This window comes from Panicum virgatum, chromosome 8K (genome assembly GCF_016808335.1).
Source record: "Panicum virgatum strain AP13 chromosome 8K, P.virgatum_v5, whole genome shotgun sequence".
NCBI lineage: Eukaryota > Viridiplantae > Streptophyta > Magnoliopsida > Poales > Poaceae > Panicum > Panicum virgatum.
This window is the reverse complement of record NC_053143.1, coordinates 22,857,126-22,878,353: the sequence shown is the minus strand read 5'-3', so window position 1 is coordinate 22,878,353 and position 21,228 is coordinate 22,857,126.

The following is a 21,228-nucleotide window of genomic DNA, read 5'->3' as shown; positions in this document are numbered from 1 at the left end:
TCTTGGCAGCTCATCCACCCATTTTCTCTTCGGCAACTCAGTGATATTCTTCTTTATGCCTGCGAAGATAATGCCGTTGGTCCTCTCCACCGCGCCATTTGATTGCGGGTGGTAAACCTAAGCGAAACATAGTTTTGTACCCAACTGCGTGGTGAAGTCTCTGAAGGTTGCGCAGTCAAATTGCTTACCGTTGTCTATGGTGACCTCCTTCGGAACGCCGAAGCGACAGACGATGTTTTGCTAGAAAAACTTCTGCAAGGCTTCAGCGGTGATGTCCCTGAGCGCCTTGGCTTCGACCCATTTTGAGAAATATTCAACTGCGACTGCAGCGTACTTGTAGTTTCCTGGTGCTGTAGGTAGAGGCCCGACAATGTCGATGCCCCACTGTGCGAGGAGCCACACCGGAGGCAACAACTGCACTTCGTCGGGTGGGAATTTGTTGTATGGTGCATGCCTTTGGCAGTTTGAGCATGTGCGAACCACATCGTGTGCGTCTGCCATCGTTGAAGGCTAATAGAAACCTTCGCGAAAAGCTTTGCCTACCAAGGCCCTTGTTGCAATGTGCGAGGAGCACATCCCTGCATGTATCTCTTCGAGTAACTGTTTGCCTTCCTCACGAGAAATACACTTTAGGAGAGGCGCACAACCCCCCCCCCCACGATACAGGTCTTCGTTGACGATTCTGTAATTCCGGGCGCGAAGCGCCATTCTTTTTTCTTCTTTCTCATCCTCCGGGACAAAGTGTCCGCAAAGATAGGCCATGATGGTGGCCCTCCAGTCTTCGCTAGTTATGGCATTGATGAATTTTGCAGGCTCTTCGGCACAGTTGACGGAGCCTTGTTTTAGTGTTAAAAGAACACATCTGGTGGCAAAGGATCGTGTTGTGCTGCTGCCTTCGCCAGCTGATCGGCTTTGTTGTTCTGTGATCTAGGGATGCTTCGCACTGCTGCTAAATACTTCGCCAACTCTGGCTTCAGTGTTCTGTCGGATTTGTTGATGTGGCCCATGATCAACTCAGAATTGGACCTGATAGATAGCCTTCGCGTGCCTAGCGCTCTTGCTTTTTGAAGACCCAAAAGTAGGCCTTCGTACCCTGTGATGTTGTTTGTGCATCCTGCGAAGTCGAGCTTGACTGCGTACTTCAGTTGCGTTCCCGAAGGGGCTGTTAGAATTGCCGAAGCCCCAACTCCATCTCTTTGATACGCTCCATCACATCTGAGCTGCCATATGGTTTCAATCTTTGGCTGCTCGTGCAAAGGCGCAGTTGGAGTCCAGTCAACGATGAAATCTGCCAAGACTTGGGACTTGATTGCTGCTCTGGTGATGAAATCTATTGTGTGCTCCGCTAGTTTAGTGGCCCATTTGCCAATTCTGCCGGAGGCTTCTCTGTTCTCAAACATGTCTCGAAGAGGGAAAGACATTGGGACTTTTATTTTGTGGCTCTGAAAGTAATAGTGAAGCTTTCGCGAAGCCATGATGACCGCATACGCCATCTTCTCCATTTCTGAATACAAGAGCTTCGAGTCATTCAGGGCTTCGGAGACGAAGTAGATAGGGACCTGCTTGAGTTCACCTTCGACTGAGCGCTCTTCCACAAGAGCTGCGCTGACCACAGCGCCTGATGTGGCGATGTACAACAAGAGCTCCTCCTTCTTCGAAGGGCTAGACATGACTGCCAGGTTTTCTATGTATGCCTTCAGAGCTTCGAAGGCCTTCGTTTGTTCTTCACCCCACTGCATGTTGCCTGGGCCTTTCAATGCCTTGAAGAATGGGAGACATTTCTCTGCTGACCTGGAGATGAATCTCTTCGGCGAAGCCAACCGACCTGTTAGCTTTTGGATCCCCTTCTCGGTAGTTGGTGGTTTCATCCGCCTAATGGCTTCGATTTTTTCTGGGTTTGCCTCAATCCTCTTTTTGTGATCATGCAGCCTAGTAGCTTTCCTCTTCGGATGCCGAAGACACATTTCTCTGGATTCAGTTTCAGCCTGTGTCGGAGAAGGTATGCAAATATTTTGCAAAGGTCTTGAATGTGATCTTCCTTTTTCTTGCTTCGGACGACTACGTCGTCAACATATGCGGAGACATTTCTGCCGAGTTGGTCTTCTAGGACAAGTTTGATCATTCTATTGAAGGTGCAACCCGCGTTGCGAAGGCCTTCTGGCATTCTCACAGTTGACGCTCACTAACGATCATTTCCAGGCGTCAACTTGATCAGAAAATCATGAGAGTTTGCATTTCTTACACGCATCCTTATCCAATAAAGTCCCTAAACCACACTTTACCTTCTAGAATATGTAAGTTGTGTTTTTGAGGTAATATGCAGGTTGCAAGCACACTTTGGCCCACCAGAAAATCACAGAAAATATTAGAGTACTGATTCAGGCTCAAATGGACCAAGTGTAGCCCAAGAACCGAAGCAAAATAAGTCAAGACAGGCCAACCTCAGCGTGGATCAGACAAGGAGGCCCAGACAAGCCCAACCCCCAGCAGTTGGGGGCGGCCAGGGCAGGCCGTCCGACCTATAGGTCGGCCGACTAGGCCCATGGGCCCCACCGCCTCAACTTTACCACATGGCGCCTCCCTGTTGCTCCTTTAGGTCGGTTTGGGGTGCTGCAGCCGGTGGCTCCCTCCTATAAATACAAGGGAGGGGGTAGAGAATAGAACACACACACACACACACCTCACTTCACTCACCTCTCAAATTCCTTCTTGCATAGTCTTTAGGCTTAGTGAGTTTATGAGAAGTCTAGGAGTCATCGAGTCGCCGGTGTTGCTCGAGAGTCTGGTATGGGTTCATCTCTAGCTCTCTCTTGTAATATTCGGTCGTTTGTAATAGAATTAGACTATGGTTACCAATATCTGCTTGAAGTATATTCTGAGTTATTGAGTATATACTTCTTGTCATGGTTGCGTTATCATTCTATGCTTGCATTGTATGATCGCCCTGTGCTGGAGATGGTTATTCTTTTGTTCTTAGAACTCTATCAACTGCTCTAGTATTCGTATGGTTACTCTAGTGTGATGTCTGTCCATCCGGAGGGTGGGGGCTCCGCGCAGAACATTAGAATATCCCTTACTAGTGTAGACATGGTGTCTAGATTAGCTAAGTGTTGCTGGATGTCAACTGTACCCACGGTTTGTAGAGGTAGCCAGCAGGTGGTGACAGCCCTGTCCGAGCCTTTTAGTAATCCTCCATGTTCGGTATGGGGGGTAGGAGGTACATAAAGTCGCCGGGGTGTACGGGCTCCTCCCGTCGCTTCGATAGCGATCTCCCTGTTGTGTAGTTTAATCTCTGACGAGCTAACCAATGAGAAAGTGTAGATATAGCTAGCCTAGCATAGCTGACTTGAGCTCTGACTTTTACCTTGCTCCCGGCCTAAAGAATCTTTTATCTTCTTTTTATTTATTTATCCGAGAGGGTAGTTTGTGTGTGTGTCACACTACTCCTACCATGTTATTATCTTACCCCTGTTTATGCATGAGAATATCCAATCTAGATAGAGTTCACCCACTAATCTATATATTCCCTCACTCACCGTCTTCCCTGCGGAAATATAAATGACACCCCGGTATACTCCCGGGTAAAATGCTACAGCGGTATTCCGTGCGCTTGCGGATTCATTCGTGGTTCATGAAATACTGCCACCCAAATTGGCGTCTGCGGGCGTCATCGCTGGTGACGTTGGTAGGCGCCAACAAGCATTTTTGGCGCCGGTGCCGGGGAAGGCACAGAGTGAAATATATAGATAAAAGTTGTGAACAAAATCGAAATTGGTATTCGCTTGCTAAACAGGCTAACTTGGCTTTGTTTTCTTGTCTTTGCTGATATGAAAACAGGGTAGTGTATGACCGGTTTCGATCTGCCGCAAAACATTCATTCCGATCCAGAGTCCCTTTTGAGAAGAGTTTGACCTCGTATCGAACCTCCTTAGATCTCACTCTCGGCAGTCGATCCAGTCATCGCATCATCGTCAGCACCTAGAGTTATGGCCTAGAAGACACTTCGTGATTACTCTGCTCCGTCTGCTAATCAAGTCCCTACCGGGCCCGAGGTTAACACAGGAGGAGAAAATTTCGAGATCAAGACGGGTCTCATTACGATGGTGCAGGCCAGCCCATTCTGTGGCAAGGCCAATGAGGATGCCAGCGCTCATCTCCAGCAGTTCTTGGAGCTTTGCAGTACTTTTGTTATCAAAGGTGTATCGCAAGATGCTATCCGGCTCCGTCTATTTCCGTTCTCTCTCTTGGGGAGAGCGAAGCAATGGTTTTATACTAACAAGGCTACTGTGGATACTTGGGACAAATGTGCCAAGGCGTTCCTCTCGAAGTTCTTCCCGATAGGCAAAACCAATGCTCTTCGTGGTCGGATTTCGAACTTCCAGCAGGCGTCAAATGAGTCAATTCCGGAGGCTTGGTAGAGGCTTCAGGAGTACATTTTAGCGTGTCCGCACCATGGGATGGATAATTGGCTCATTCTACAGAACTTCTACAACGGGTTGACACAGTCATCCCGTGATCATGTGGATGCCGCTGCGGGCGAAGCTTTCTTCTCGCTAACCATTGAAAGAGCTGCATCATTGATCGAGAAGATGGTTTCCAACCAAGGTTGGAGCGATGATCGCCTCCAACCATGCCAGCGAGGTATGCACTCCGTTAAGGAGGCTGACATGCTCGCTATGAAGATTGATCTCCTCCTCAAGAAAATAGAGGATTATTCCCAAGATAAGGCTCAATTGCAAACACTTCAAGCCTTGGAGACTCACATGACGTGCGAGGTCTGCGGGAATGTTGGACATTCAGTCGATAATTGCCCAGAAACCCAAGAAGAAGCTCTATTCCTTAATGGCACAATGGGTTTCGTCCACAAGGAGGTCAGGGGTGGAATCAACCACGCCCATACTACCAAGGAGGTAATGGGAATTCGAATTCTTTCGGTCCTAACCAGCCTACCATGAGAGATCTTGTCTACGGCCAAGCGAAGATCAATGAGTCCCTTCAGAAGAAGTTGGCCGTTATAGACAAATCTATGGAGACTATCCATGCGAAGATGGACGGATTCTCCACGGCTATGAAGAACCATCTAAGTTTCAATAAGGCGCTAGAAACTCAATTGGCTCAATTAGCTGCTACTACACCTGCTGCTGAACTAGGGAAGATTCCAGGGCAACCCGAATCAACTCTAGAGTGCGTAAATGTCATCAATGCTATGTGGAAAGAGTCACTTAGCAGGACACCCCTCAACTATGCAAAAAAGCTCACACGCCCAAGAAGAGGTGCATGGGGCGAGTTAGCAGCCACAATAAGAGAAGATCCCGGAACCCCAGTGATCAACTGCTCAATCTTTGACTATGAATTTGATCACGCCCTTTGTGACCTTGGAGCCAGCGTCAACATCATGCCTAAGGTGACTTTCGAGAAGCTAGGCGATTCGTCAATTTCCCCTACCACTATGTGTGTTCAGCTGGCGGATTCCACGATAAGATATCCAGAAGGAGTTGTGGAAAGGTTAATGGTAAAGGTCAAGAATACCTACATATTAGTGAACTTTGTAGTCCTTGATATGGAAGGATATCTTGGAATTCCGCTCATACTTGGGCGACCATTCCTCAATGATACAAACGCCAGAATTGATGTGGGGACAGGAAGAATCAGCCTCCGTATCATGGGAAAGACCATGAAATTCAAGTTCCAGAACAAAAGGGAGGTATTCCTGATTCATGAGGATAGTGAGAAACAAGGGCTATGGGCAGAGCCAGGTTGGGATGATCAAGATCATCATCCCCCTTCCAAGCCAGCTTGGGAGGATTGGGAAATTCATACTCCACCAACCGGGCCAGTGGAAAACGACCAGAAGATTCCTGACTTCATCACCAACACAGTATGGGAAGATCTAGAAATAGTCTATCCTGCATCCGAGGATCCTGTTCCTACGCCGCCTACGCCACCAAAGAAGACCAAGGAGGTGTGGCGCAAGAAGAACAAGACGTCATCGACAGCTACTACTTCTCCAGGTACGGACGAAACGACCTCAACCTGATCAGGTAAGGAGAAAGGTCCTGCTTTTTGGACCCTAAACCAAGAGCTAGCTTGGGGGAGGTTCTCTCCCCTAAGTCAATTGTATCCCTTTATTTGCTTTCTATAAAATTTAATAAAAAACTTTTGAAAACAAAATAAAAATTTACTGCTTAATTTCCCTTTTTCATGATACGCGGTAAGAATGTTTTAACTCCTTTTGATAAGTTGAAAGGATGAGTTTTGCTTTGCTCTATCATGTCTGTTGTGCCTAGTTTGAAAATAAGAGTTCTCTTGAGTTTAAATCTGCTGGTTATGCAAATATCTTGTCAATGAACCTGAAAGTTCCGTGGGTTGCGTATGCTTGATTCAAGTCTAAGTTGTTGCGAGTTCAGATATGGTAAAAAAGGTTGTGCAAGCTTGTTCTAGTGATGCTTGAAGTCTAGAGTTGTTTTCAAAAATAAAATTTAAAAAGGCAAGTTCTCCTGCGATATGCAATGTCCTACCAAAGCCATATGTCATATTCCATGAAAAAACCCTTTACACATATGTTGCTTGATATTCTGTTGAGTTTTGTCAAATTGTGTGACCCTAGTGAGATGCTTTTCATGCTTTCTCGATCATAAGCATGTACTCGTCCCATCCAATTGCTACATTCCTACACTGGGAATTGGCACCACCACCCATTCATTCCACATAATAAATGCTCCATGTCTTGGTGATCTCTCTCGTAGAACATCCCTGAAATAAAATAAAGTCAGATTATGGTTGCCCCAAAATGAGAAAAAATGTCAGGCCAAAGAAGCATGACCCAAAAAAGAGAGAGAGAGAAAAAAAAGGGGGGGTAACCATGTCTCAAAAAAAAGAGATAGGGATGATTTGAGAGAGAAAAGCCATTACCTCAAGGAGTAAGTCATATCCATCCACTCATACACTTGCACCTTTTGATCAAGATTGCATGACTTGTTTCTCCATGGATCCTCTCTTTGACTTTACAATAAATAGAATACAAGTGTGCCCTGTTCTTATCCTACCTTGAGCTCCACAAAGGCTTATAGCAGTAGCGAAGATCAAAGGAAGATACTGCCCTGGTAAGGAAATACAAGATGAGTGCCTCGAGAGAGTTATCCTGGGAGCTTTGCCATGTTTTCAAAATTCTTTCAAAAAAAGTATCTCCAGATGGATTGCGGATCTATGAACAAGTAAGTATCACTCTATGCACCGTTCTGACTTTCAATAGCCCAAGACAAGGAGATAGCTAAAAAGCCCCATGAAGGAGTAAGGCAATTGAGCAAAGGTAAGGTACGAGTCAAAGTGATTTTCTGATCAACAACCTGATTTGTCCTACTTTGCTCGGGATGAGCAAAGGACAGCTTGGGGGATCTTGTTGACGCTCACTAACGATCATTTCCAAGCATCAACTTGATCAGAAAATCATGAGAGTTTGCATTTCTTACACGCATCCTTATCCAATAAAGTCCCTAAACCACACTTTACCTTCTAGAATATGCAAGTTGTGTTTTTTAGCTAATATGCAGGTTGCAAGCACACTTTAGCCTAGCAGAAAATCACAAAAAATAACAGAGTACCGATTTAGGCTCAAATGGACCAAGTGTAGCCCAAGAACCAAAGAAAAACAAGTCAAGATAGGCCAACCCCTTGTTGCAATGTGCGAGGAGCACATCCCTGTATGTATCTCTTCGAGTAACTGTTTGCCTTCCTCACGAGAAATGCACTTTAGGAGAGGTGCACAAACCCCCCCACGATACAGGTCTTCATTGAAGATTCTGTAATTCCGGGCGCGAAGTGCCATTCTTTTTTCTTCTTTCTCATCCTCCGGGACAAAGTGTCCGCAAAGATAGGCCATGATGGTGGCCCTCCAGTCTTCGCTAGTTATGGCATTGATGAATTTTGCAGGGTCTTTGGCACAGTTGACGGAGCCTTGTTTTAGTGTTTCGAAGAACACATCTGGTGGCAAAGGATCGTGTTGTGCTGCTGCCTTCGCCAGCTGATCGGCTTTGTTGTTTTGTGATCTAGGGATGCTTCGCACTGCTGCTAAATACTTCGCCAACTCTAGCTTCAGTGTTCTGTTGGATTTGTTGATGTGGCCCGTGATCCACTCAGAATTGGACCTGATAGATAGCCTTCGCGCGCCTAGCGCTCTTGTTTTTCGAAGACCCAAAAGTAGGCCTTCGTACCTTGTGATGTTGTTTGTGCATCCTGCGAAGTCGAGCTTGACTGCGTACTTCAGCTGTGTTCCCGAAGGGGCTGTTAGAATTGCCGAAGCCCCAGCTCCATCTCTTTGATACGCTCCATCACATTTGAGCTGCCATATGGTTTCAATCTTCGGCTGCCCGTGCGAAGGCGCAGTTGGAGTCCAGTCTACGATGATATCTGCCAAGACTTGGGACTTGATTGCTGCTCTGGTGATGAAATCTATTGTGTGCTCCGCTAGTTTAGTGGCCCATTTGCCAATTCTGCCGGATGCTTCTATGTTCTCAAACATGTCTCGAAGAGGGAAAGATGTTGGGACTTTTATTTTGTGGCTCAAAAGTAATAGCGAAGCTTCCGCGAAGCCATGATGACCGCATACGCTATCTTCTCCATTTCTGAATACAAGAGCTTCGAGTCATTCAGGGCTTCGGAGACGAAGTAGATAGTGACCTGCTTGAGTTCACCTTCGACTGAGCGCTCTTCCACAAGAGCTGCGCTGACCGCAGCGCCTGATGTGGCTATGTACAACAAGAGCTCCGCCTTCTTCGAAGGGCTAGACATGACTGCCAGGTTTTCTATGTATGCCTTCAGAGCTTCGAAGGCCTTCATTTGTTCTTCACCCCACTGCATGTTGCCTGGGCCTTTCAATTCCTTGAAGAATGGGAGACATTTCTCTGCTAACCTGGAGATGAATCTCTTCAGCGAAGCCAACCGACCTATTAGCTTTTGGATCCCCTTCTTGGTAGTTGGTGGTTTCATCCGCCTAATGGCTTCGATTTTTTCTGGGTTTGCCTCAATCCTCTTTCTGTGATCATGCAGCCCAGTAGCTTTCCTCTTCGGACGCCGAAGACACATTTCTCTGGATTCAGTTTCAGCCTGTGTCGGCGAAGGTATGCAAATATTTTGCGAAGGTCTTGAATGTGATCTTCCTTTTTCTTGCTTCGGACGACTACATCGTTAATATATGCAAAGACATTTCTGCCGAGTTGGTCTTCTAGGACAAGTTTGATCATTCTATTGATGGTGCAAGCCGCGTTGCGAAGGCCTTCTGGCATTCTCACTGTTGACGCTCACTAACGATCATTTCCAGGCGTCAACTTGATCAGAAAATCATGAGAGTTTGCATTTCTTACAGGCATCCTTATCCAAAAAAGTCCCTAAACCACACTTTACCTTCTAGAATATGCAAGTTGTGTTTTTGAGCTAATATGCAGGTTGCAAGCACACTTTGGCCCAGCAGAAAATCACAGAAAATATTAGAGTACTGATTCAGGCTCAAATGGACCAAGTGTAGCCCAAGAACCGAAGCAAAACAAGTTAAGACAGGCCAACCTCAGCTTGGATCAGACAAGGAGGCCCAGACAAGCCCAACCCCCAGCAATTGGGGGCGGTTGTCGTCCAGGGCAAGCCGGCCGACCTATAGGTCGGCCGACCAGGCCCATGGGCCCCACCGCCTCAACTTTGCCACTTGGCGCCTCCCTGTTGCTCTTTTAGGTCGGTTTCGGGTGCTGCGGCCGGTGGCTCCCTCCTATAAATACAAGGGAGGGGGTAGAGAATAGGACACACACACACACACCCCTCACTTCACTCACCTCTCAAGTTCCTTCTTGCATAGTCTTTAGGCTTAGTGGAGTTTAGGCGAAGTCTGGGAGTCATCGAGTCGCCGGTGTTGCTCGAGAGTCTGGTATGGGTTCATCTCTAGCTCTCTCTTGTAATATGCAGTCATTTGTAATAGAATTAGACTATGGTTACCGATATCAACTTGAATTATATTCTGAGTTATCGAGTATATGCTTCTTGTCATGGTTGCGTTATCATTCTATGCTTGCATTGTGTGATCACCCTATGCCGGAGATGGTTAGTCTTTTGCTCTTAGAACTCTATCAACTGCTCTAGTATTCGTATGATTGCTCTAGTGTGATGTCTGTCCATCCGGAGGGTGGGGGCTCCACGCGGGACACTAGAGTATCCCTTACTAGTGTAGATATGGTGTCTAGATTAGCGAAGTGTTGCTGGATGTCAACTATACCCACGGTTTGTAGAGGTAGCCGGCAGGTGGTGACAGCCCTGTCCAGGCCTTTTAGTAATCCTCCACATTCGGTATGGGGGTAGGAGGTACATAAAGTCGCCGGGGTGTACGGGCTCCTCCCGTCGCTTCGATAGCTATCTCCCTGTTGTGTAGTGTAATCTCTGACGAGCTAACCAATGAGAAAGTGTATATATAGCTAGCCTAGCACAGCTGACTTGAGCTCTGACTTTTACCTTGCTCCCGGCCTAAATCATCTTTTATCTTTCTTTTATTTATTTATCCGAGAGGGTAGTTTGTGTGTGTGTCACACTACCTCCTACCATGTTATTATCTTACCCCTGTTTATGCATGAGAATATCCAATCTAGATAGAGTTCACCCACTAATCTATATATTCTCTCACTCACCGCCTTCCCTGCGGAAATATAAATGACACCCCGGTATATTCCCGGGTAAAATGCTACAGCGGTATTCCGTGCGCTTGCGGATTCATTCGTGGTTCATGAAATACTGCCACCCCAAATTTGCGTCTGCGGGCGTCATCGCTGGTGACGTTGGTAGGCGCCAACACTCACATAGCAATATGTCCTGAAGGGAGTGGTAAAGCTGGTTTTCTCTTCATCTGCCTTGTTCATGAAGATCTGGTGATAGCCGAAGAAACAATCCAGCATGCTCAGCATCTCCGAGCAAGCCGCCGCATCGACAAGCATGTCAATGCGTGGCAACAGGTATTCATCCTTCGGACAGGCCTTGTTGAGGTTTGTGAAGTCTATGCACATTCGCCACTTTCCGTTCTTCTTCGGCACCATGACAACATTTGCCAGCCACTCTGGGTATTGTACTTCACAAATAACACATGTGTCCAGCAGCTTCTGTACCTCGCCCTGCACTGCTTTCTGCCTTTCTTTGGACATTGACCTCTGACCTTGCTTTACTGGTTTTGCCTTTGGGTTTACCGTGAGCGTGTGTTAAATGACTCCTCAACTGACTCCTCGCAAATCTGACGAAGACCATGCGAAGACATCTTGATTGTTCCGCAGGAATTGAACTAGTCTTGCCTCTTCGCTCTCTTTGAGCTCTCTGCCGATGATCACCATTCTGTCGGGCACATCTTCGCATAGCGGTACTTTCTTCGTGTGCTCTGCTAGTGACACCCCTTCTGATCTTTGGGGTGTTCTGCATGTATTCATGAGTAGCTGCTTCGGTGTCTTCTTTTGGCGTTTCAATAGTGTGCACATTTTTGGTGGCACTAGATGCATTGTCTTTGCATCTCCGTGCCTCTTCTTGGTTGCCAAAGATTGTGACAACTCCTTCGGCCAAAGGCATCTTCATGCATAAGTATGGCTGATGAATCGCTACTGCAAATTTTACCAGCGTGTTGCGGCCGAAGATGGTGTTGTAGGGGTAATTGATGTCCACCACATCAAAGGTTATTGCTTCAGTTCTCTGAGTGGCGCCATCGCCGAATGTGACGTTGAGCTCTATCTTGCCGAGAGCTTTGATCCTCTTGCCTCCGAATCCTATGAGTGGGTACTGCGACTTGTGCAAAGCAGAGTCATGCTTCCTTGCTTCAAATTGTGGAAGTCGCATGAAGTGACTTCATCAGGCCTTACAACCCGGAAACTCGCGCGGAGTTCTATGCAAAGCTGATCCCATGATAATATGCTTCCGGAGGGGATGTTTGCATACCAGCGCTGGGCCAGGCTTCGCAATGTGAGGATGAGTGCTTTCGCCTTGCACGCGGTGCTTCCTCCTGCTGCTTCTATGGTGGCTTCGTACTTGAGGAGGAACTCTTCGGGGTCCGACTCACCATCGAACTGGGGCAACACTGCCGGGTTGAGGTGATGGGGCCATTGTATTTCCTCTAGTTCTTCGGATAATGGTGTTCTTCGCTTATAGCCCCTTCGGTAATGCTCTTCACCGTCCAATTCGGAGCAGTCAGAGATCTCTTCAATCGGTATGATCCTTGGGCGGATCCTTGGCGGCACGTGTTGCCACGGGTTGGTTGTGGCCGCCTCCTTCGGAGGTGGTGGTGGTGCTGCTTGCATTTTCTCAAGCAGCAGCCGTTGTGCTTGTAGCTTCTCTTGCAGAGCCTTGCAGCAAAGCTCTTCCTCTCTCAATTTGTTGTATTGTTCCTGCCTCTCTGCTTTGGACAGCATGGTTTCCTTCCCCTCTGCCCTTCTTATAATCTGTGGCTGCGATGGCCCAGCTTGCAGCTCTTGTTGCTTGGCCCTTCGCACTTCTTCGATGCGAGCATCGATTCTTCTCATTGCGGCGATGTCTTTGGCGGCGATGCTGAGGTCTAAGAGGTCGACCTCATGTTGTCCCTCGGCGACGGTGTTGACAGAGATGCCGTCGTTGTTGGCTCCAGCGTCTTGCACCGCAGCAACTTCGGCTTGCAGAGGCGTCGTCGTCGTCGTCGTGTCTGCCGAAGTGGCACTGGAGTCTCCTTTCTTCTTCCCCGCCATGTGGTGTGGCGTGGTGTATCGAACCGACAGGTGGGCGCCAAACTGTTAGTGGAGAGTGTCTCCGGGATAGACGAGCACCACAACAGTAAGGAAGTGTGCACAAAGCGAAGAGGACAACTTGCAAAACAAGTAAGAAGGCTTCGGACAACCATCCGGAATTCTATCTTACTATTCAATGTGTCCCCTCAATGTACAATGATCCGGGTATTTATAGGTGATGGTTCACCTACCAATCCCCGTAATTTACACCGTAATGCCCTCCAACAACTATATTCCCGAAATATTCCAAGGACAAGGCCGTATTTCTACATCATGTAGTGGATTACAGCTGGACTCCTACTTTCCCCAAGCCCACCTTAGGACGTCATCATCTGTCTGCTTGGTCTTCACCACCTACTGTGCAGCCTCTCAGGAGGCTCCGCTTCGCAGCTCTTTGCGTGGCTTCATTGCTGCTGCCTCCGTTCCGGAGGTGCCATCTTCGTGGATCTTCGCACGGTCTTCACTGCCGCTGCCGCCGCTCTGAAAGTGCCTCTATGCCTCTCTTCGCGTGGCTTCGCGCGAGGTCCACTTCGTCGGTCCACGGGCCTTTGGTCTATCTTCGCGTGGCTTCACGTGAGGTCGACTTCGTCGGTCCGCGGGCCTTCGGTCGATGGCTGAAGGTGGCGTCCCCAACATAGCCCTCTATATCCCGCTACAGCCGTTAAATTAAAGGCTATTTAGCCAGCTAAATTATATAATTGGTTTTTGTTTATTGTTAGTTTAGTATTTATCGAGAAACTATTTCCTCTAACTTGGCACCGACTTTCGACAATTGGTACCAAAGTAGTGTGATACACTTCTTCTACAGACCCTATACCCACACTCTATACGAAGAAGAACTTCACATAGACAACAATATAGGAGACCAACTCTAATTGGAGACTCAAATCTTTATTCACCATAACTTAGTACAACACAAGACCCTTACACTCTTTATGTGGCACTCTACCATAACACTACAACTTTACATGACAACCATACCATCTTCTACTTCAGACCTCTCATATGTAGTATGGCAAGAGGGGTGGGGAGCACCCCTATTAATAGGACTCCATGGCTCATATGATTTTTCCATGTCTTCATCTTCTACACACTTCCTACAAAATATCTAACTCTAGAATTTTTCTTATGCTTATCTAATCATATAAATATCTAGTTTCTAAAGGATTTCATATTTTACTATGAAGCATGACAACCATAATTCATGCATACTCTTTAATCTTCTAGAAGCTTCTCACAAGTATGTATTGCTATTTACAACAGTATTGAACTTCATCATTTACAAAATTTAGTATTTAATTATAATGAGGGAATGAAACTCTAGACGTATTTCAATGCATGATTTTCGCGACTGATATTTTAGTGCATGATGTAATGAATTTTGTGACCTGTATCTGTATGATTTGATATTTTGAACATATAAATTCTGAACTTAATTACACAATTTGCAAAACCGCAAAATAAGCTTAGCGGAATCCATATCCTGCTATAGCCTTCTCTTAACCTCTGGAAAACTAACCGCTAAACATCTTAACCCGCTATTTTTAACATTGATTACTTTTAATTAATTCTGAGAAGGATGGTGTGATTTGGTCATTAAATTGTTGGTCAAGAAGGGACATAACTACATATTCGACATGGTAGTTAGCCTGTATCAGGAATTGACTATAAGAATTAATCTTATCCTTCTAATCATATGTTCAGGAATGTTGAACCTTAGAGTACCTTAGTTAAGTATTGATCATGTGAAAGTGATCGGGTGTAGCCTAAGAGGCGGAGGGAGTGCAATTATGGGTTTTCTAGTTTGCACATAAATTTAAACTAAATGAAGCTATCTAGATGTGCAATTATGGTTTTGCTAGTGTGCAACTCCCATCCCAAAATAGTTTAGCAACCTATTGCCAATTCTATCAAGATGCTACTTTATGAAAGTAAAGGCACACAAAGATTTCTATTAAGAAATACGGAAACATAAAGGAGGGATGAGAGGAAGCAAACTCTCGACACGAGGATTTAACCTGTGGTTCGGTTTGATGCTAAGTCGCCCCCTACATCCATGTTGTTGAAGCACTCGATCAAGAGTATTGCTTCTCGGCAATCAAGTCCCTTCTGTGAACACAATCACAGTCACCTTGATCCTGCTTTCCACTAAGGAGCTTACCCACAAAGGATGGGGGTCTCCACGTCCCCCGCACAAAGTTGTCGACGCCGCTCCACACCAAAACTCCAAGGAGGCTGGTGCATCGAGATACATGTTTGGTTCACTCTAGAACCAATGCACAAAGCAGCAACACCTTGCTCTCGCACTCACTTAAGAGCTAATCCTAGGATGAACACTCACAAAGCTTGTGCTAAGTCTAAGGATTTGATCACTAAGCACTTGTGTGGGTTGGAGAACTTCTTCAATGTGTCTAGGACTTCACTTGGACTTCGGCCATGCCAAAATGGCCGGAGGATGGCATATATATAGGCCACCAACTCAAACTAGCCGTTTGTAGCCATTGGGGTATTTCTATGAACACCATCAGTTCAACCGGAGTACCCTAAACCCTGAGTTCTAGAGAGTGCGGGAAGCATTTTTTTGCCCTTTTAGATGGAACATAACCTATTAGACCACTGTTTATGATTTTGGTGACTGTGTGACAACATAATCATTGGGACTAACAAGTTTGTGATGAGATCATATTTGTAGGATTTTTAGGTCCCATACATGTAATCCAGTGTGTTCAATTCGCTGTGGAGATGCCCAAGTCATAGTGAAAAAGCAGAGCTAGAATATATTTGAGCTGTCCAAATGACCGCCACGATGAATGGACAAGTGTCACGCAGGAATGTGTGCACCGCTTTTACCCACACCTAGGCACCGGTTAAACCGACGCAATGTTAGAGCAAGTGAACAAAGTTCAACTGCACCAATTGAACCGATGCTACAAATGGACATGTGTCGGTGCATTGCTTGGGTGATATGGCAATGAAAAGAAGAGGGCACATAGGCACCGGTAAAAATGTCGATGCGAAAACAAGGCGTCGGTGCATTGGACTATGTATTGTCTAGAGAGCATGTCAAAAGAGCAAGAACAAAGTCTTCATGACTGATTGAACTGACAATTTATCGGTTCAAGGAGTCGGTGCAATGACATCATCAAAAGAAGACAGTTGAAATGCAACAGCTAGCTTTAGTCTGTGTGTGACCGGTTAAAACGATGCCCTGCAGCGGTTGAACCATCGCTTCATGCAAAAAAGTCCCAACAGCTAGTAATAGCTATTCCGAGTTGGTGGCCTGTATAAGGGCCTTACCCTGAGCATTTCAAGGTTGCTAGAGTCTGGAGGAACCTCATACACACCTGAGAGACATCTTCGAGCCATCCAAGAGCATATTGATCAAACACTTAGGTTTAGCACATGCTTTGTGAGTGAGAGTGCTAGGCTAGCTCAATATTGAGTGTAAGAACAAGGTATTGTTCCTTGTGTGCTGTGCTTGAGAGCAGCTCAAGCTTGTATCTTGATGCACCGGCCACCTTGGAGTCTTGATGGCTCGCCGCATGTCAATTATCCTCCGGCTTGGTGTAGAGCGGCGTCGATGGTCTTTGTGCGGGGGACGTGGATACCCTCTTCCTTCGTGGAGAAGCTTTTTATTAGAAAGCGGGATCAAGGTGATTGGTAACTTGGCGTGATCCTTGGTGGTAAGCCTTTGTGGCAAGTCTAGGTGTCCCAGGAAGAGGTTTGATCACCAGAAAGCAATAGTCTTAGTGAGTGCTTCAACAACATGGACTATGGGTGGCTTAGTACCTACTGATACTACGGGATAAATCTTTGCATCGAGAGTTTGCTTCCTCTCATCCCCTCGTTATGTTTTCACATTTTATATTTGCAACTTGTGTGCCTTTACTTTGTTAGTATAGTATCTTGCTATGGTTGACTATAGGTTATTGCAAAACTCTTTTGGGATGAGTGTTTCATACAAGTTAAACTGTAGTTGCACATTTAGATAACATGTTTCACTTTAAATTTATGTGGAAATTAGTTGGAGCCTTATGTTAAGATTTTAATTTGCCTAATTCACCCCCCCTCTCTTAGGTTATGAGCACTCGATTCATTTCACCTTTTCTTTCTGATCTGAACTGTACAATGTAAAACTAGTAACCGTTGACGGTCACTAACGACCTATTTTGACCATCAGCTCCTGCACAAAAATGAACAATAATGTGGAATAAATGCTAGGATAGGCTCATTTACTAACAAATTCCACAGATGATGTTCTAGAATGTGTGTAGGTGATTTTAGCTAATTTTACAGCATAATGGTGTGGTATGATCCAAGACACAACATTCCAGCGAATCAGGACGCGTCACGTGTCAGAACATGGATTAGAGGGCCCACCAGAGCAAGAAACCGACATACTAGAGGCCAATACCCGTGCCAATGACAAGTGGGCCCAGGATGTAACCCACAGACCAAAAGGGAAGGTCGGTGGGCCCACCAGGTAGTCGGCCGACCACCCTGGTCGACCGACCAGCCCGTGGGCCCCACCGACTTAACTCTGCCACGTGGAGACTCACCATTGGATGCTTAGGTCGGTTTGGAGAGGATTAGCTGCAGAAGAAGTCCCCCTCGGCCGTGGATCCCTCCTATAAATATAGAGGGGTGGTGGAGAAATGGAAACACAACACACCACACAACTCAACTCATCTTCCCTCCTTGGAGCTTGAGGCCTTCATCCTAGAAGCTTAGGTAGACTAGGAGGTGTAGAAGAAGAGGAGGAGAGTGAGGAGAAATTGGGGGAAGTGCCGGGTCTGTCGGCACCCTTCTCCGCTTGTACCTCGATAGATGCTTAATCGGTTGTAAGTGTTCGAGACTTTCTTGTTTATTTAGAATTAGAGTTTAGATCGCAAGTTATCATCTCTGCCTTATATTAGTTGATGTGTATGCTTATAGAGTAGCATTTGATCTTAGCTTAAGACCCCGAATAGAAAAAGGTAGTCTTGGCCAGGGCTAAGGTTAGTAGGGAAAGACGTAGACGTGGTGTCTAGGCTGGACTATACCACTCAGTTGTCTGGTAGTCCCACAGTTTGTAGAGGTAGCCGTCAAGTGGTGACAGCTCTGTTCGAGCCCTAGTAATCCTCCACGTTTGGATATTGGATAGAGCACGTATTATTGGAGCTATCAGCTTGTATAAGCCGGTCGAAACCAGTAGCTCGAAGTATATTGGTGACGTGATCTCTTCTTCTAGGCACAGATTCTAGATCTAGAAAGTCCTCTCTTCTATCTTTCCTACACTAGCTTGTGTGTCCTTGGATGAGCCTGAACCCGTAGATAGTGCGCTCACGTTCTCCAGTGGATACGATACCCTAGAATACTCTTGGGTGAAAGCTACAGCGGTATTCGTGCGCTTGCGGATTTATTCGTGATGTTACAAAGTACCAACAAGCTTTCTGGCGCCGTTGCCGGGGAACAGTAGCTACATTATCTTCGGACTCAATCGTCCTCGCATCTTCTTTTTGCTTTTTCCTTGATTCTACCTCAACCCCCGTTACCCATGGAGCAGCTATCCCTTTTACAGCTCTCTTCACCCAAAAGCGTATTCTATGAGCCAGCAGCCTCTGCTGACCCAATTCTTTCCACTAGCTATGAACTCAGCTCAGGCTATATAGCCTTAGTTCAGGGAAATTCTTTTTCAGGAAGGGATTGTGAAAACCCCTACCATCATCTGCGTGAATTTGAGCAAGTGTGTTCATGCATAAAAATTTTGGGCATGACACACGAAACTCTTAAATGGAAGTTGTTTCCTTTCTCCCTTTCGGAGGAGGCAAAGCAATGGTACATTCGTGTCGTAGGTTGTGTGAATGGAAGTTGGATTGAACTTCGGAACATATTCTGTTCTGTATTCTTCCCGCTTTCACGAATATGTGCCTTACGAACGGAAATTTTAACTTTCTGTTAGAATGATAAGGAATCAATCGGTGTAGCTTGGGCTAGATTTACCTTATTGAAAAAATCAAGCCCAGACTTGTCATTACCCGAGCGATTATTGCTCCAGCATTTTTATGCTAGTCTTGACAAAGAGTCTGCACACCATTTTGATCTTACTTCTGGAGGATCTTTCGTTCATCTTACCCCATCCGAGAGCAGGGAAGTCCTTGACAAAATCTTGGACAGAATCTCTTTCGTTTGTAACCGCGAGCCAGTTCCCACAGAACCCGAGATGCGTCATGCAGAACCTTCAGAAATCGAATCGGACCCTTCAGAAAGCCAGTCAGTAGATTCGATTTATGAGACCGCACCTGAACTTAAATCCGAAACATCAGAGGAAGAAGACTCTCTACCTCCGAAGTTTCTACGAAGTATCGAGCCGGATGTCTTTGAAGATTTCGGCAACACCTCAAGATACTTCTGTCAGAAGCGACCACCGAGTCCCGTCACTCCTACGGATCCCTTAGAGAAAGATTTTCTTCAGGAGACGATTCAAGAGTTGACGATGTTGATAAGCAACGAATGGCTACAGGAAGGAGAATCATCTTCAACCCCTATCCATCTCAAATCTCCATCCTCATCATTCCGTTGCCGTCTACGAGATCAAAATGTGGACGCTCTCTATAATCCCACTGTCGGAGCTAATCTCATGTCAGATGAGTTTGACTTAGCTTTTCTAGGCACGCAACTACAAGCTCACTCCGACAGATAGATAGCTCAAGAGACCTTCAGGCTCTCTTACGAGCAGTTACGGGATACTCACCGACGTGCCATTTTGGTACGATGATGTTAAAGTCCGTCTAAACTTCCATGTCTTCGAAGATCTCAACTTCGATTTCTTGATAGGACATCCCCTTAAGGCTCTCTTTAAGGATGTTCCTAAAGACGGATGTTTAAACATCAAGTTAGGGAAGGACGCTCTCCACATTCCCGTGGATCGAGCATTGAAATGCTCAGTGGAAGATCTCCCTAGTCCAAAGCCAATTGAGGAAATCATGGCCACTTCCACCTTTGAGTCTTTTGACTCAGACCTCGAGGAGGATATCGAGGAAATTCCGGAAGAAGTCAGTGAGGCAGAAGAAGACCCCGATGAGACCTCTGAACTGCCCGAGACCGAAAAGCCATCACGACCTCCGATTGAGCTGAAGCCTTTACCTTCCGGGCTTAGATATGCCTTCCTAAATAGTGATGTAGAGTCTCTCGTGATCATTAGCGACAAACTCTCAGAAGAGGAGACAAACAGGCACATCACCATTTTAGAGAAGCATCGATCAGTCCTAGGCTATACCCTGCAAGACCTCAAGAGCATTAGTCCCGCTCTTTGCACTCACCGAATGCCTTTGGATCCCAAAATAGCACCTTCTAGGGAACCCCAAAGAAGGTTGAACAATGCTATGAGGGAGGTGGTGAAGAAAGAGGTTCTTAAACTCCTAGACGCTGGAATCATCTATCATGTTCCGCATAGTGAGTGGGTAAGCCCAGTTCAAGTCGTGCCCAAGAAAGGAGGCATGACGGTGGTGGAAAATAGCAAGAACGAGCCAATTCCGCAACGAACCATCATGGGATGGAGGATGTGTATAGATTACATAAAACTCAACAAGGCCATGAAGAAGGATCATTTCCCACTACCTTTCATCAATGAGATGTTAGAGCAGTTGGCGAAGCACTCCTACTTCTATTTTCTTGATGGTTATTCTGGTTACCATCAAATACCCATCCATCCCGATGATCAGAGCAAGACCACGTTCACATGCCCTTATGGAACATATGCCTACCGACGAATGTCGTTCGGGCTATGCAACACACCCGCTTCATTCCAAAGGTGCATGATGTCCATTTTCTCCGACATGATCAAAGAAATTGTGGAAGTTTGCATGGACGACTTCTCGGTCTATGTAACGATTTTGATCATTGTCTAGAAAATTTGGATAGAGTCTTGCAGAGATGCCAAGAGAAGGACCTAATCCTCAATTGGGAGAAATGTCAGTTCATGGTCCGTGAAGGCATCGTTCTAGGACATTTGGTGTCCGAGAGAGGGATAGAGGTGGACAAGGTGAAGATTGAAGTCATTGAGCAACTTCCGCCTCCCACCAATGTGAAAGGAATCAGAAGCTTCCTTGGCCATGCCGGATTCTATCGAAGGTTCATCGCGAACTTCTCCCAGATGTAACACCCGGTTTATAAAAGGACATAAACCGAGCAATCATATACGTGCCAGGATCAAGTCACACATATATACAACAAAATGAACAATATATCACAGCACATATCATGTAAAAAGTTATAATAAAGCGAATACGAATGTTATTTATTATATTAATGACAAAATGTCTGATACAGCGGAAGCGTAAAATACATATACGAAGTCTCTCGGAAGCTGGGCGCCACAGGGACGTCGACTGGGACACGAACGCCTAGAAGTCCTCGTACTCCTGGTAGCTCCGGGTGAACTCCCTCGCGTCGGCAGGAACTGAGCAGCAGTAGAGTATCCCCAAGA